The 18,035-nt window shown below is 41.1% G+C and overlaps 1 protein-coding gene across 4 annotated transcripts in view; it reads left to right on the top strand.

Annotated features, from left to right (window-relative positions):
- The window catches only part of fgd (faciogenital dysplasia), a 110,431-nt gene that overhangs the window by 20,141 nt on the left and 72,255 nt on the right, over positions 1-18,035 (top strand). Inside the window, exon 1 of one of the 4 annotated variants that reach the window (XM_039770977.1) lies at positions 9,412-9,975. The exons of 2 other annotated variants lie outside the window; for them this stretch is intronic. The gene's annotated coding sequence lies outside the window, so the exon portion shown is untranslated. Of the gene's footprint in view, positions 1-9,411; positions 9,976-11,949; positions 12,050-18,035 lie in introns of those variants that run through there. One more of the 4 variants, XM_039770979.1, reaches the window with a different exon arrangement.

Below are 18,035 nucleotides of genomic sequence, written 5' to 3'. Positions count from 1 at the left end.
GCTGTGAGGAAAGACTGAAGGACTTGAACCTTTTCAGTGGCAATTAAGAGGTGACAGGATTGAAGTGCTACAAATCATGAAGGGATTTAGTACAGTGGATCCAGGCTGTTACTTACAAATGAGAACACAGGGATACATCAGGACAGTCTAAAGACATAATTATAAAAACAACGATATTATAAAACAAGGGTCTCACACACAGTGCCTGAGGGCCACAGGACATGCTTGTTTCAATTCCTCCATGTTCATAATCAGGAGCTGTTAAAGAAATCCATATGCCGTAGCTTGGAACTGTCCACTCCCCAATCTAATCTGACATCAAAGACACTCTTTTCCAAAAATTGGTCAAGGGGGGCCTCCCATTGTGGAGCAGAGTGTAAATTACAGAAAGTTATGCTCATTTTCTTTGAAGAACATTATAAGTGCATGCAACAACCCCCAACCATTTAAAAAAGAAATTTAATAGGCTTTTCTTCTGAACTTTATAAAGAGGTAAAATGCACTTGATTTGTAATTTATGGGATCACAGACAGGGAACCCATTAATTGAGCAGGTTAATTAGCAGCAGGGATTGCCCTCTAATGAAGGGATTACTTGGAACACAAACCAGAAGCAGACGTCGTCTTCAGAAATTGGGCTTGAGGCCCCTATCTATAAAAAATGTTAAGGCCTGGGCTATGGACAGCTAATGTCAAAAGAACTGATTCAAAACTAAAGGATGGGGACATCTAGTAAATTAATAGTATGGGATGTCTATGAGGACATCTAGTAAATTAATAGTATGGGATTCTTTCTAGACCCTGGCTATATAGTATTCTTACCAAAGATACCGATTGTCATTTATTGGATTGTAACTGACTCCTTCACAAACACGAAGGGTGGCTGTTCTTTTGTGCTGCTGCTTCTTCACCTCATTGCTGTTTTTGGCATCCCCTTTAATCCTCCTGGAGCACTTGATGGGTTAGCTGGACTAACTGGGAATTGCATCATCTGGCTATATTCTGTCTTCTTCAGCGTCATCATTTTCTTCTTTACTGGAGTATCCACTTGCTTTGAATTTTTGGCTCAGGTCTCTGGGTTGCCTTTTCCACCAGTATGGCGTCATGTCCTCCTTGTATACTGATGGCATACATACACTGACCGGCCTTATGGAGATAACCTGCTGCCAGCTGTAGCGACATCACAGCTTGGATGAGCGCACACTGCTGTGAAGACAGAGCTCCTTGTGGAGTGTCAAGCACGCCATCACCATCTCAGTGTCTTCTTGTTGAACTTACAACTTTGTCTATTAGTATATTAGCATTGGACCCATCATTTCAAAAATAATAATTCATAATTTCATACCTATAATCTGTCTCTTTTCATTTTTAAGCATTATTTTTTCCCTAGATTTAGTCCTTTCAGTTTTGGTTTATTTTTATCATTATGTTCCAGTGCCATTTTGAGTTGGTACTTTTTTGTGTTTTGTTCATATGTTGTTGACAGGAACATCAGCGTTGCTATCTGTGTCGTCATTGTGCTGCCTTAGTGAAGATGCCGGTGTGTTGTGCTCCCTATCCTAGCTTTGCTGTGTGTTTTGTGTTTACTTTCGAATGGCCCAGAACCATTTGTCCAACTAGGTTGTGAATTTTGGTGACAAATCTTTCTTTTGCTTTTTAATTTTAGTGACCACTGCTTGTTATATCAGGTCTGCTTCCTTCTCACAGCCTGCACAATAACAGAGAAATTGTACTGCTTTGGAAATTCACAACAATCCGTAAAAGTGTCGTACCAGCACTTTGACCTGCACCTCCTTGCTGTCCTTAGTAATTATTTGGCCTTATGTCCAGTGGCCTCTGCAACCCTAAACAGATGTTTCAAAGATGGATGGATGCCAGTCTGACAGAACATCATCTGGACGTATGGAACAGGGGAGAGTCCCAAGGCTTTGGAAAACATCTTGTATCACCCCAGTCCCAAAGGTATCACGTCCTAGTGAGCTGAATGACTTCCGGCCTGTTGCTCTGACGTCACATGTGATGAAGACCATGGAGCAACTGCTGCTTCACCACCTGAGGCCACAGGTCCGCCACGCCCTCGATCCTCTGCAGTTCACATACCAGGAGAAGGTGGGAGTGGAGGATGCCATCATCGATATGCTACACCAATCCCTCTCCCACTAAGACAGAGGCAGTGGTGTTGTAAGAATTACATTTCTGGACTTCTCTAGCACCTTCAACACCATCCAACCTCTGCTCCTTAGGGACAAGCTGACAGAGATGGGAGTAGATTCATACCTGGTGGCATGGATCGTGGACTATCTTAAAAACAGACCTCAGTATGTGCGTCTCGGGGACTGTAGGTCTGACATTGTGGTCAGCAACACAGGGGACTGTGCTTTCTCCGGTCCTGTTCAGCCTATATACATCAGATTTCCAATACGACTCGGAGTCCTGCCACGTGCAAAAGTTTGCTGATGACACTGCTATCGTGGGCTGCATTGGGAGTGGGCAGGAGGAGTACAGGAAGCTAATCAAAGACTTTGTTAAATGGTGTGACTCAAACCACTTACACCTGAACACCAGCAAAACCAAGGAGCTGGTGGGGGATTTTAGGAGGCCCAGGCACTACATGGACCCCGTGATCATCAGAGATGACTGTGTGCAGAGGGTACAGACCTTTAAATACCTGGGAGTGCAGCTGGATGACAAATTGGATTGGTCTGCCAATACTGATGCTCTGTGTAAGAAAGGTCAGAGCCGAATATACTTCCTTAGAAGTTTGGTGTCCTTCAACATCTGCAATAAGATGCTGCAGATGTTCTACCAGAAGGTTGTGGTGAGTGCCCTCTTCTATGCGGTGGTGTGCTGGGGAGGCAGCATAATGAAGAAGGACATCTCACGCCTGGACAAACTTGTTAGGAAGGCAGGCTCTATTGTAGGAATGAAGCTGGACAGTTTGACATCTGTGGCAGAGCGACGGGCGCTAAGCAAACTCCTGTCAGTCATGGAGAATCCACTGCATCCACTGAACAGTATCATCTCCAGGCGCCACCTCCACCTACTCAAAGCATCATGATGCTCCAACAATGATGGATGAATTAAAAGGCAGAAGTCTACGTGACCATCACCATCAAGTCCTTCTGTGAGAACCCTAAATCCAAAGAGGACTGTTTCAATTATGTTAGGTAGAATGCCCAGAAGGGACTGGGCAGTCTAATGATCTGGAATCCCTACAGATTTTATTTTTTTCTCCAGCCGTCTGGAGTTTTTTTTTGTTTTTTCTGTCCACCCTGGCCATTGGACCTTACTCTTATTCTATGTTAATTAATGTTGACTTATTTTGTTTTCTTATTGTGTCTCTTATTTTTCTATTCTTTATTATGTAAAGCACTTTGAGCTACTGTTTGTATGAAAATGTGCTATATAAATAAATGTTGTTGTTGTTGTCTGATCCACTGACAGACTGAGGAGATCGTTCCACCCCCACACTATGCGACTCTTCAATTCCACCTGGGGGAGTAAATGCTAACATTATTTAAAGTTATTGTCTGTTTTTACATGCATTTTTATTTAATTTAATATGTTTTTTTTGTATCAGTATACTGCTGCTGGATTATGTGAATTTCCCCTTGGGATTAATAAAGTATCTATCTATCTATCTATCTATCTATCTATCTATCTATCTATCTATCTATCTATCTATCTATCTATCTATCTATCTACCTCTCTTTTGTCGCACCTCTGTCTCTTTTTAAGGATCTTTCTTTACAAGGTATCAGCACACTGCAAGTTCCAAATGCAGTTGTTAATATCCTGACTTGAACCCATGGCTCATCTCCACAGCCTACCTTTCAGATACAAAATCCTCCTTTAGATGTTGACACTAACACTCTATATAGTGTCTATTTAAAGTTTACAAACCCATAAGATAACTTGGATTTTTGAAACTGGGCTTCTTGTTCTCCTAGAGTTCTCCTGTGTACTGTGGCATGAAAAAGTATTTGTCCTCTTCTTGATTTTCTTATTTATTGTTAGATGTTGGGGTTAAATGTTTTCAGGTCTTCAGATGAAAATTATTACTCAGAAAAAGGCACTTAAGTGTACTAATAACACATTTCTAGCCAAAGTCATTTATTGAATGAGTATAGCTATTCAATACTGGCTGGCACTGTGTGAAAAAGCCAGTTCCTCTCCACATGATAAAAATTGTTGCTTCATCTTTAGCTGCAGTGACTGCAATTCAACATTAGTGTTTTCCATAGCTCTGGAGGAATTTTAGTCCCCTCTTCTTTGTTTTATTAGGTCCTCTCTCTGTATCTCTGTTGGGTTAGTTCTGGACTCTTACTAAGTTAGTCAAAAACTTAATTTGGCCATTCTGATGTCAAAATCAAAGTCAAAGTGAACTTTATTGTCATCTCAACCATATACAAGTATACAGATAGACGAAATTGAGAAGCACAGGGTCCACAGTGTAACAACATGAAGTGCAAATGATAAATTAAAAATAGAATTAAAATTTAAATTTAAAATTAAAACACAAACAAGACAAGACATTGTGCAAAGACAAGACAAAGAAGTAGCAGAAATATTGACGTGTAGTAAGCAATATAAACAATGATGTAATGTTTGGTATTTGCAGTCTGGATACATAAATATAGTCAATAGATATGCAATATAATAAATTAATAGATATACAGTAGGTAATACAGAAATTATCAGTGTATGATAATAGTTGTTTAAGACATGTGTAAACAATAACAGGTCAGAATGTTTCACAGCAGAAGGATATCAAGTGTCAAAATACTTAAAGGTCAGTATGAGATTTTCAGTTCTTTTCTACATGCCCACTCGTCTTTGCACGAAAGTGGCTTGCATGTATAAAAGTTCTGTTTTTAGAGGTGGTTGAGGCCATGTGTAAGATCCTAGGTGGCAGCATGGTGTTAAGGAGCTTGACAGCTTGGGGGTAAAAGCTCTCCTGCAGCCTGGCAGAACTTGCTTTGATGCTGCAGTATCTTCTCTTGGATGGCAGAAGTGTGAAAAGTCCATGTGAGGGGTGTAAGGGGTCGCCTTGCGGACAACTGTGTTTGTAAAATATGTCCTGTAGTGAAGGGAGAGGCACCCTAATAATGTTCTCTGCTGTCTTCGCTATCCTTTGCAGGCGCTTGTGGTCGGATATGTTGCAGTTGCCATACCAGACAGTGATGCAGCTGGTCAGAACACTGTCAATGGTGCCTCTGTAGAACATGGTGAGGATGGAAGGGGGAAGACTTGCTTGCTTCAGCTGCCTCAGGAAGTGTAGTCTCTGCTGGGCTTTCTTGATTAGTGATGAGGTGTTATGTGTCCACGTAAGTTCCTCAGTTATATGCACACCGAGGAACTTGATTTTGTGTTTGGAAGCACTAGCTTGCTTCATGACCAATTACACTTCATCCTAAGCTCATATGCAGATGACCAGACATTCCCTTAAATGATTCTTTGATGCAGAGAAGAATTTGTGGTTCCTTCAGCTATGACAAGTGATTCAGATACTGAGGCAGCAAAGTACATATGCACTGATCGTGGGTGTGATGCTCTTAGTGTGAAATGCTGTATTTGCTTTATGCTGGACACATCCCACTGTTGTTTCATCTGTTTATGTGTACACAGTGAAGGCATCAGCTCGCCTTTTCTGACCAGCATTCACAATTCATGTTTGCCAGAATGTAAAACTGTCTTTTTATCCACTGCACAGCTGTAATGGGCTGATATTTCGATTGTGGGCTGTTGCTCTGGAGAAGAGTGTAGTAATTTAAAGTAGCTGACAAATACAAAAACAATGAAAAGGTTAGCCAGCACACTGCAATGTATTAGGTTTAAGTGTTGTGATGAGATAAGGTGCCGGCTGCTTTCAACCCCCACCTTGAAACTTCTGTCTTCCTTATGTGAAATACAGGAAGGAGAAGTTTAAGGTTACACCTTCAATAAGAAATGCATATCCACTGTTTTTTTGAAATGGAGAACCTATGATGATGTCACATGGTCAATCCGTTAATTTAAACTCTTAAAATGGATCACAAATAATTATGGAGAGTTTGGACTCACAGACATGATGCAAAAATCCATTTTCAACACAACAACAAGTTTGAAAGCAGAGTACACAATGACAAAAATGAGGTGGACTGTTCTCCCACATTCTCCCTAAAGCCCACCTCTGGCTCTTTCATATTCCCCCCGCTTAAATATCCCATTAATAAGAAATGGTTGAAGAGTAATAACAAGGTTACTGAAGCAGTGGGAGTACGGGATTCAGGTGGCACAAGAAAGTGGCACGTGGCTGGAGATGCTGACAGAGATTATGTAGAAAAATGGGAAGAGCAGTAAAATATCTGATCAACCTATGAACATGCTCAAGCAACTCTATAATTCACTATTAACAATGAAAAAGTGTTTTGCAAAACATTCTGGACACCCCTTATCTTTTCTCCTTGAAGAATCTTGGCACATGCTGTGAATGGTGTTATATACCAAATACAATGACAATCGAAGAGGTGGCTAAAGGATGAGTTTGGTATTTTCAAGTCAAAGTTATTACCTCACAATCGTGAGATGTATTCATTTGCCTCATAAAACTGTGTTCTAAAGTGAAGCATGTTTTAAATATTTCGACAAATGACTAGCCTGTTCTTGCATTTGGTAGTGGAGCTAATGGGTATATAGTTAACAATGTTTAAAAAAAGACTTAAAATTTAGTAATCACAGGTAGCTACGTTTTTCAGATCTAAAAGGCTACTGTCTTAAGGTTACATTCATACCGTATTGTTGCAAAGTTGTGTGTCCATGTTGTCTTAAGAAGGAAAAAAGAAAAGCATTGCTGTGAGATCCTGCCATTTTTAAAGGAGACTGGCAGTGTGCTTCACTTTCCCGCTGGTCTTCCTCCATGACGCCCTTCAGAGCCAGGGCTGTGGATTCACCTCAGACAGTCATCCTCAAGCGCTGTTATTGACATTGAATGTTGATACTAATATTGGATCAGTCCTATAATTTTGCATTCGGTATTGATACCAGCGTACCAGGGGAGGGATATTTTAGGTGGACTGTTCCTTACTGAGTCTAAAACACCCCTCCCGGCCTTTCTCCCGACCAGTCATGACAAAACGCCATCCCATTTCTGTTCACTCCCACCAGCTTTACTTAGACTGTGTGAGCAATCAGCAGACCTCCAGATTTGTACTGATTCACAGATGTGTGACACATACATGTTGTGGTTTATCCTGGTAATTGGGTCAGGCGGGGATGCAGAGCTCCAGTGTACAGCACCTGTACAGCTGTCAGAGGGTGGAAGAATGAAGAGCTGAGCGTGAGGTCTTTCAAAACTATTCTTTACTTCCGGTATTGAAAGTACCAACCTGCTGGTACCACAGTTTTTCAGTACCGGTATATTGTGCAAGCCTAGCTGATATCCACATGCAAACTGCTGTCTCTAAACAGTAATAACTAAAAAAGGTCATATGATCCCTTACATTCTTTCACTTTAAGGAAGCTTATTTAGTTGTTTTACAAAGATGTTGCCTGGATCGGGGAAAAGTTGTCTGGCGTGTTTTCTTCCCTTGCAGGGCGCTAGAGTGGTAACCCTGATGCTCTTGGACGATTCCAGAATTAGGTTAGACATGTCTGCTAATGCTGTGACATTAAAGTTACCAGAGTTTTGGGAACAGCAAGCCGCGGCGTTGTTCACCCAAGCGGAGGCACAGTTCGTGTTGCAGGACATTGCAGCAGATGACGAGGTACTACCACGGCATTGAAGCTCTCAGTGGCTCCACAGCGTCTAGGAAGGTGAATCTGCTTGAAGATCCCACAGACACAAACAAGTATGTAACCTTAAAGGCATAACTTTTAGAGACATAAGGCCTCATGGAGTCAGAGTGGGCGCAGCAACTACTATCATTGCCAGGCCTCATAGGCGTGTTGACGGACCACATGTTAGCCTTTCTAGGCAGCCATAAGCCCTGCTTTAAAGTTACAGAATTGTTTCTGCAACAGATGCCAGAACATGTGTGGACTGCCCTGGCCAATGTGTCCATTGTTATAGCTAAGATGGCTGGCAGCCTGCGTTCTGCTTTGCAGAGCTACCTTTCCCCTGCAACCCTCGTCTGTCCTCTCAGGTTTTTGACTCTTTTCCAGCCCCTGTTGGTGACCTGGCCCCTGCTTCTCCTAACAGGCCTGTACCTACTGAGCATGCATCCGGTCACAACATTGCACTGGGTGCATACTGCATGCCCTGACCAGGTTAACGTTGCCCATGCATGTGAATTCTGATACAATTGGTTACATTTTTATTTTTTTGGTTTTCCAGGCTAGGTGCATTGGTGATCCTAAATTGTCCCTAGTGTGTGCTTGGTGTGTGTGTGCGTGCCGTGCAGTGGGCTGGAACCCTGCCTGGGGTTTGCTTCCTGCCTTGCGCCCTGTGTTGGCTGTGATTGGCTCCAGCAGACCCTGTGACCCTGTAGTTAGTATGGATGGATGGAATTAGAGCAGATGCAGGTTAAGTGGCTTGCTCATGGTCACACTGTGTCAGTAGCAGGACTTGAACCCACCACTGCAGGGTCTGAAGCCCAAAGCCTTTACCACTACACCACACTGCCTGCCTATAGTTGTCCCTCCCTCTGGTTATTCTGGTTTACTACCACATCCCAAAGCTCTGTTAGGCCTGTGCTGAGGAATGTGTGGGAATGTGCCTGGCAACTGAACTAGTTCCTGCTTAGCTCCCAGGCTTGGCGATGGCTTTTTACTATCCCAAGATTGGTTTCAGGAAATGTATAAATGGGTGGATTTGGAAAAAATGAATGAATTCTTAACATCAAATCTGACATTTCAAAATCAGAAACCATTTCCTGTCCTTATAATTAAATAGCCTAATTTTTCTTTCATGGGCTACATGCTGTGATTTGCATTAAACGTTTGGAAAGATTTGATTTTTGTCATTTGTATTGTCGTGTTCTGTTTTTAATTAGCTTTTCCCAAAGGTCTTTCATTGAATTGCTATAGAACAACGACATCTAACAAAGAGAAGACAAATGAGCAAATGATAATGAACACATGCATTGCCACAGCAACCAGAGGCGATTTCCACTTGTGTGCTTCTATGCAAGCATCTCTTTAGGTTTTACAAATATTACGACAGAAAAAAAAGATTTTCAAATCATTTGAAAGTTCCAGACAACGGTATAAAAGAAAATCTGTTACTCGTTTTTTTTTAATTCAACATAATCGCGTGATTTCTTAATGAACTCCAAAATGAGAATATGTGTTCTCTGAAATGCACGATTTAACATGCGATTGAAGAAGTGATGGCAACTGAAACCTGCAATCATAGCGGGAGACACGGGAGCGAGGATAGGAAGCACTGCCGCCACCACCCCGTATTCCTGTGAACTGTGCCTAACAGTCAACGTACAGTATATCCAGAGTGCATTCGCCGTAACCCAGTCACACAGTTGGCGTGTACGGGGCACAAGCAGCCCGGAGACCCTTCGGCACGCGGTCGGCTGTTCATTTCTTTGACTCTGACTCCAATGATGGCAGCTCTGATACAGTGCTGAGAGAAGACGATCCGCTCGCCCTGATTCAGCAGCGCTGGTCAGCAGCCTCCCTCCCCCTCCGTCATTTGTCTCTATGGTAACTATTCGAAGGCATTATGCAGCTTGAAAACTACTTTCCTCCCCGCGCCGCACGGTAGCAGCTCGGCATTGTTAAGTGAAATCAGCGCAGAGCGCCGGCGGTGCCGCGCATTCTGCTTGGCCAGCGGTGCGGAGGAACCGGAGGTCCTGCAGCAACCCAAACACAAACGGGATTCTCGCTTGTGACTTCTGTTCCCGTCCTGGATGCTGCCTCGTCTGATAGCCTTCTGGGCCAGTGGCAGAAGGTCGGCTTCTTCTCCTACCATTGGGCGAGGGCAGCTGAGAGCCACCGCGGGTCGCAGCGGCGGGCTGCGAATGGCTGAGGTGGGCACTTTCCGGTAAGCCAGCGGCGAAGGGATGGGGATAGGGATAGGGATGGGGATGGGGATGGGAGCGGCTCCTGAGACAAAGCTTTCAGCATCACCTTCACAATTCGTCTTCGACGTTTGAATGGTTCCGTTTGCACGTCTGCTATCCCGACGCTCAAGTCTTCCAGGCGGCCGCCCAAGTCTTCCAGCCGGCCGCCCGTCTTTGTGTTCTGGCGCAGGATCCCCGAACGCCTCCGCGCCTCTCCTTTTTTGCCCTGTCCCTTTCCTTCTGAGCCAAAAAACAACGAATATGATGCCTGCCTTGGGTTAAACCGCGTGTCCAAGAACCTGACTGCCTTTCTGCCTAGCACACGTTCACTATGGACAAGCTTATTTGTCGCCATTTGTGTATCTGGTTCCCTCCCTCACAGCTTCCGTTCCTCCGTGCATTCTTGAACCCTTACCACCCAAATCTTTAGAATGAAAGTGTGTCACGCATGCAGATCAGATGTATTGGGGTTAAAGTGTTTTAAATCAAATGTATTAATTTTACGGCACTGATTAAGAAAAAAAAAGGAAAATTAGATCCTTTCTTCAGCAATGCTGACCCCGACGCATTTTGCTTTTTGGAGTGTATTATAACTACTATTCCTCAGAATGTGGCAAAGGAAACACTCATTGCGATGCTTGTTCAGTGACCTGGTTATTTTACCTCTGGGTCTGTCCTTGTGTAACCTGTCACCATATCTCTTTTTTATGTGGACTTCCCACTGTGACTCTTCAGTCTCCTGTCTACATACATATGCATGTCAGCCAGTATGTCATCTGTCTCCGCTTTAATAATTCTCTTATATCATCTCCATGTTATTTTGTCTATCTGCAGCCATCATTTCTGTCATTTCCATAGTCATCTGCTTCTATCTTTCTGTTTCTAAACAGACTGCTTCACCCAATATTTTAGATTTTGCACTTTAAACCCTAGAGCTGTTGCTTCAGTCCCAAATATAGATTCACTGTACAAGTCTCTTTACAGGCCTAAAATCAATTAAATTACAAAGAATAGTATAAAAATGTAGTCTAGCTCTAGGCCTGTAAAGCAAGTGTAATATCCAAACTTGCTGCTCTTGTTTCATTTGTCACCATCTCCTTACCTGCCTTGGAGTTCTTGTCTGTACTTTCTTTTCTCTATAACAACACAGGACACCATTCAGTCCACCAGGCTCATTTGTTTAGCTAATAGCGAAGCAGTCCTAAAATCTCCTCCAGATATTTTGTAAAGCATACGTTCTGTTTTTTTCAAGTCAAAGTTATTTCTTCACAAACACGGCATATCTGCATTGGAACTGGAATTGGAATTAATGGGGCACAAAGCACCACTGGAAAACAAAAGCTTTAAAACATACCTATTGTGCTCATTTTTCAAGCCAAGACAGTTGTTGAGTATTGATCTGTGTTCTACGATTGTAAAATTTATGTGAGAACTCACAGAAGCAAATAGAAAACATATCCTTACCTCAAGAAAAATAGTACCAGGATTATGTGATATATTGATTATTTCCAAATCACTTTTGGTGTCACAAACATGTGTCTGAAACACGGAAGCCATGTTTTCTTTTATTGAAACATAGAGAACATGTTCGGTAAGTTTGAGGCTTTTATTTTCAGGTGGTGCTTCATACTCCATTAATTCCAAAGTAAAGCGCCACTGTGGACAAGATATTTTTTTTTTATTAATTTATAGAAAACCCCGGACTTTGGAACACAATTTAGTGTTGCAAATGCATATATTCCAAATTTTTGAAGAAATAACTTTGACTTTAAAAATACCAAACTTATCCTTTTAAAGATTATCAAGGTTTCTGCTTTAACTGCGTGTCTTGGTAGTTTGCTGCAGATTCTCACAACTCTTTGTGTAAAGAAGGGCTTCCTGGCTTCTGTCTTAGATGCACTTCCCCATAATTTCCACTGGTGTTCTCCAGTACCTGATTCATCCTTAAGCTGAAAGAATTCTGCTGCATCTACTTTATCAATGCCTTTGAGGATTCTGAAGTCCTGGACTAGGTCCGCATACAGTCTGCTCTGCTCGAGACTACACAGGTTTAATGTGAGTACAACATGTTCATAAGTCTTGGGATACACTTGATTGCTCTCCTCTGCACAGATTCAAGTGCTGCTCTTTTCTGTCTTGTAGGATGGTGACCAGAACTGAACACAATACTCAAGATGCAGTCTCAACTAGTGCATTAATAAAGTATCTATCTATCTATCTATCTATCTATCTATCTATCTATCTATCTATCTATCTATCTATCTATCTATCTATCTATCTATCTATCTATCTATCTATCTATCTATCTATCTATCATATAGTCTAAGTGTAACATCCCTTGATTTTTATTCAACAGTCTTTACAATGTCCATCTATCCATCCTATATCCAACCCACTATATCCTAACTACAGGGTCACGGGGGTCTGCTGGAGCCATTCCCAGCCAACACAGGGCACAAGGCAGGAAACAAACCCCGGGCAGGGCGCCAGCCCACCGCAGTCTTTACAATATAATTTAACATTTTATTTGCCGTTTTGAATGCTTGTATACTTTGTTTAGATGATGAAAATGTGTCAACGTAAACTGTTAAATCCCATTCAGAGGCTGCTTCCTGTAGGGTATTGTCTCCCATCTTGCATTTATAACTGACGTTCCTATTGTCCACATGTAGGTCGCACTTTACATTTTTCCATAAGCTGTATGTATACACCTCTCTCATTTTTTCTCATTCCTAATCAGTTGTAGCTCACTCTGACTCTTCTCTTGGTATCTCTCTGCAAGGCAGCTCTGCTGTTTGTCTTCCATTTGCCCTGAATCCATCTTCTGCAATTGTCTGTATGTTTTTTGGCCATCCTGCTCTCTTCTTTCACATTTTCTTTCTACACTTTTCTGTCTATTAGTATATCTGTATCTGCATGATGACCTCAATACCACATAACTTCACTTGAAAGCCCTTGTGACTGGTCACTTAATCTCAGATCAGTCATGGTAAAGCTAAGAGCCCAGCATAGTACGAAGCATCCACTGTTTCAGATGACATGTGGCAGGTGTGACCTAGATTCTTGTCCAGCCTCCATAGTTTTAGCACACATCATATTTGTACACTCAGAAATACTACTGTATACTAGCTGGCTCAGGCTTAGTGGTAATATAGGAAAGACCTTGAACTCATCTCCGACAGAACAAGCTGCATTTCTAGTGTCCCTGAAGTACATTTTCCAAGAATGCCATTGTCATGGAAATGCGGCTGTTGAGCAATCAATGAACTTTTTGTCAAAAGAGTGACCTGCCTGTCTTTTCACTTTTGCATTTCTAGCTGCCTGCATCCCAGCATGATTCCAGCCGACTGCCTACTCGGCTAGCGAGCAAATATTGAAATATTCAGGCGTTCTCAAAACTGCTGTCTCTTATTGAGAGGTGTAATGTGTGCCTAGCATAACCTTACCTGCTATGTTAAGGTTACAGTTGGTATTGTTTTGTGTTTGCCCCATTGTCCTTGCTACTTTGTTACAGAGCTCACAGTAAATGAAGTTACACGAAAGGAGATGAATTTGGTATTTCTTTCACTGTGTCCTAACCTAATTCCTGGTACTGGTTAATACTCCAAACGCATCTGAAACTCAATGATTACTATTTTCTACGCATATTGATGATGATGATGAGGATGTTGTTATTACTTATTTGGCAGAAACCTTTATCCAAGGTAATGTCTAAAAAAAACATACAGACAACAGTCTAAGTAATTAGAAATTACAATGTTAATAAGCTTTAGAGAACAACATTTTATAATTTAGAGGGTCTATCTGATTGGATTTCCAAACCCTTTCTGTATAGGGTCTTAACTCACCTAGCACTGATCACTAGGCCTGTTATGTCGCTTCAGCTCTCATGCTTGTGCTTCTAATCTGGTCAAGATTGCACTTGCCGTGACATTTACTCATTACTTGGTAAGAGAAGCGTTAAGTTTGTTTGTATACTGCCTTGCCTCTTTTGCTCTCATGTCACACTTTATATAGCAAAACCACTGTTCAGAAGAATGAAACACAGCACTAACAAACTGCCAAGTTCTTTTCAGGGCAGTGGAGTCGGTAGATAAATCCTTCGACTTCAACTCCTTAGTTTCTGGTACCTCTAACTCCGACTCCCCAACTCCTCTGTATTTAATATGCTAATTAAAGGAAGGCAACATACACGTCATTTAACCACAGAACTACTGGCTACGAATCTGACTCTCTGCCGTATTGGCCAGTTTAAACAAAAGACAAGAATCCCTGAGCACACATCAGGCCATAGCACACACCTACATCATTACACTTGTTTACACTCAAATTAACTTTTTAAACACATTATACCTGAAATAAAATGAAAACACTTTTTGTAATGTACCATAATCCAGATTACAATACGTATGTGAATGTCAGGTTGTACAATAGCTCAGATGAACTTCACACTAGTAGTAACACAACTATGTATTGGGCTTTATTCTTACATCAGATTAGTACTTAATTAATACTATTGTTTGTGAAATGGGACATTTGAACTTGCTGTATTTTTTTTTCATTACAATTTAAATTTATTAGGAGTCGGAGTCAGTACATTTTTGCCGCCTCCAACCCCGACTCCAGGTACCCAAAATTGTCTCCGACTCCGACTCCACAGCCATTTTCTCAGTGTTCATGTCCTTTTGTATCTTTCATGTGTTTATGCCCAAGCCTCTACTTGAGTCACCCTCAGTATTATATGTTTCCCAGTGATATCTGCCAGGGACTCAGAGTGAAGCGGCAAATGGAGCTTATTGGTTGAGTGACATGATACCCAAGAAGGTGGACTGGCCCTGTCACTCATTGGCCTCTTTGTCCTCTCCAGGTCAATAACTTGTGCATTTCCAAAGGACCGTTGGCAGGTGTTGGCACATGTGAATGGCCGGTGACTTTTGTTGGCAGCTGGTATGATGCCCATGACTTGCTTCCATTATCATGACAACTGTTTTTGTTCATATGTGAAAATTGTTACTTTCCTTCTATGAAAGGCCAGAAGATGACATGACTGGCAGCATACAGAAGTGGATGAAAGCTTATATGTGTGATTTCTGCTGTGATTAACATTGATTTACAATTTTTTGCAAATTTTGTTCTGCATGATTTTTGATTTTCCAAATCCTATTAGGCTTGTTTTTTTTGTTACATAACCCAATTCTGGTGTGGTAAGATATGTTTATGTCTTTCCATGTGCCATTTTTAATTCTAGAGGCTTTAGTATTTTGTGCCTTATTGCTTAGCAGTTTCTACAGTGCTGCTATGGAGTGAAGTCCGGGGTTACACAACACAAGAGGTCATGATCATTGGATTTATAGATTAGCTTACTGAGATTTCTAGATTGTCCAAGCTGCCGGATACAATCTGAAAAAACAAATTACCTGGGTAAAAGGTTTTTTGGGTACAACTCAGTTTCAGTTATTTTGATTTTGAGTTTAGTATTTCATTTTTGGCTTTGGCCCAAGACATCTTTGACTTTTTGGCATTAACCTTTGTCTTTCTCTTTTAACTCCTGTTTATCTCCTGGTTCTTTTATCTTTCTTCACCAATGCCACAAACATTTCATGTCTATGCCATTGGTACAATGTAACAATCTGTGAAGACAAAAAAGATAAACTGGAAGTGAGAGAGTGTATCAGAGATATCTTTCAGTTCTCCTCTGCCATGCTAGCAGATAGTTCTTTGACTAAAATGTTATTTCTCTATCATTTACATAAAGTATCACATCAGCATCCATTGCTGCCTTATCCTCAGTTTTGTTGTGTTGTAGTTTGCTTTAGTTGACAATGTTAATCGGCTTTATTGTTTAGAGAGTAATGTGGAAAAAGTCCTTTTTAGCAGCAAAAATCTGAGGACAGTTTGAGGCCAGCACCCTGGTTTCAATCTGATGGCAGTAATTGCATCAGATATAAGATCCATATACAAATTTCCACCTCGGTACCATTCAAGGATAAGATATATCTGTCTTTCTTGCTGCTTATGTAGGAAGGAATAATAATAAAATTGGTGTTCAACAAGGGCTAGAATATCAGAAAAAGTGCTGTAAATGAAGCCAATGTCACATCATCTCTTGGTTTAGTTTTTGTTTCCCAGCCTGTCTGAGTCATAACACCTCAGTGTGGCTATAAATGGATTAATTATATTGCAGTGAGCTTGAGTCACTTGCCGTATTTAACTGATTTTTACTTTCAAAATAAATTGTAACACATGGTTGCAATGTCCTGATCTCCTTCTGATTAATTTGTAGGTGACATGAAAAATCACTAGGAGCAACTGGTAGCAGTGAGGTTACTACTTCTAAAGATGTGTTACAACTAACAGTCTCAATACCTTTAATTACACAAATTATGTGGTTAAACAACAAAAAGAGCAGGAAGTGTCTAATTGTGGCATCAAGCACAACAAAAGATGTGCACAAAGCTATGCTGTCTCAAGAGCTGCTCGCTGTAGCTTATCCTGGTCGCTCCATGTTACCTGAATGAAGCTCAGTCCTTATCTGTCATCAGGGCATGCTGTATGTGACTTCAGTAAGTTCTACACATCACTTTTTATAAAAGTGCTCCATATTGACTTCTTTGTGCTGCTTTGGAGTTGAAAATCAAATGGGTTCTTTTTAGTAAGTATAGGTGGTCCCCATACTTGAATGGTGTGCTCATTGCAAGTAAGATTGATTCTCCATATTTTTATGAATCTGCATACAGGGTCTCCTGTACTAACCCGGGATTGTCATTGCAAAACACATTTGGGGGCCATTTTATTTCATTGGACAGTTTATAGGTGAAAACTTCCTTTTTGATGTATATGGACTGTCTCATTTTTTTAGCACTCTGCTTATTTGCAGGAAGATCCATCCTGTCATGTGGAGATAGGAGCTTAGCACTCTCACGTTCCGAGAAAAGGTCTTCAGCTACCACACATTGACAATGTACCACTCCATCACCCGCTTCTTTGCTTTCTTTCTTTTAACTGTCCAATTTGCAGTGAATCCAGTGAAATGATATATTATAGACCAGGGTGGACAAACGTTTTGGCTAATGGGCCGCACAAATCGTCTAAAGTCAAGTGATAGAACACATACTATATGTATAACACTAACACATATTGCTTTGTTTATTCACATTGACATTCAAACACTAGCATACTATAAAAGCATAAACACATTCCAGATAAAATTGTTACAGGCAAAGGCTTGCCATACTTGTACCATGCCTTTGATAAAGATGTTTGAATAGAACACTTGTTTCGCAAAAATATTTTCACTGGTTTAGTGACCTTGATCCTTTTTTTACTGAGCTGACCAATTTCCTGTGTGATTTGAATGCTCGCTTTATGGCTAATGTTTTACTCCTTGAAAAATGCAATGTTGTCCTGACTTATTGTATGCACTTTTTCTGATCAACAAACTTTTAATGTAAAATATGCCATTCAGTATCTACCTTTGTCTTTTGTGCTACACTCATCTTCTCAGTGCATTCAGATGAACAGCAAGTGTGAGAAACCAATAGTTAAGAAACTGTACCAGCTACTGTATTTTGTATATAATAAACTTTAAACCTGGCTTACCGGAGCATTCATTCCAATTGTAATAAAATGTTTTTTGAGAGTGTCATGGTAGGACATATAATACATAATATTCCAGATAGTGTAGACCACCTAAAGTTTTATTACCTCCAGTTATGTTTTTAACTTCATACTCTCCTGAGACATCTGAATAATACCAGCTATGCCAGAGTACTGTTTATACACTATAACTCGGCATTTAACACTTTTGATCACTTAAAACTGATTTCCAAACCCCTAGATTTTGGACCTAAAATTACCTCCTACAAATGAATTTTGGACTTCTTAACTGGCATGCCTGGACTGGTGGCATCATGTCTTCAACACTGATACACTGGAACATCACAGGATAGTTGTTGAGCCCCCTTCTTTAGTCCGTATTCGCCTATGACTCTGAAGCTGCCGGCATGGGGTGCCATTTCTTATACTATTAGAAGAGGCATGA

Source organism: Polypterus senegalus, chromosome 12 (assembly GCF_016835505.1).
Source record: "Polypterus senegalus isolate Bchr_013 chromosome 12, ASM1683550v1, whole genome shotgun sequence".
In the NCBI taxonomy this organism is placed as follows: Eukaryota; Metazoa; Chordata; class Cladistia; order Polypteriformes; family Polypteridae; genus Polypterus; species Polypterus senegalus.
Note: the sequence above shows the minus strand (reverse complement) of the source record. Positions and strands in the feature narration are given on the sequence as shown.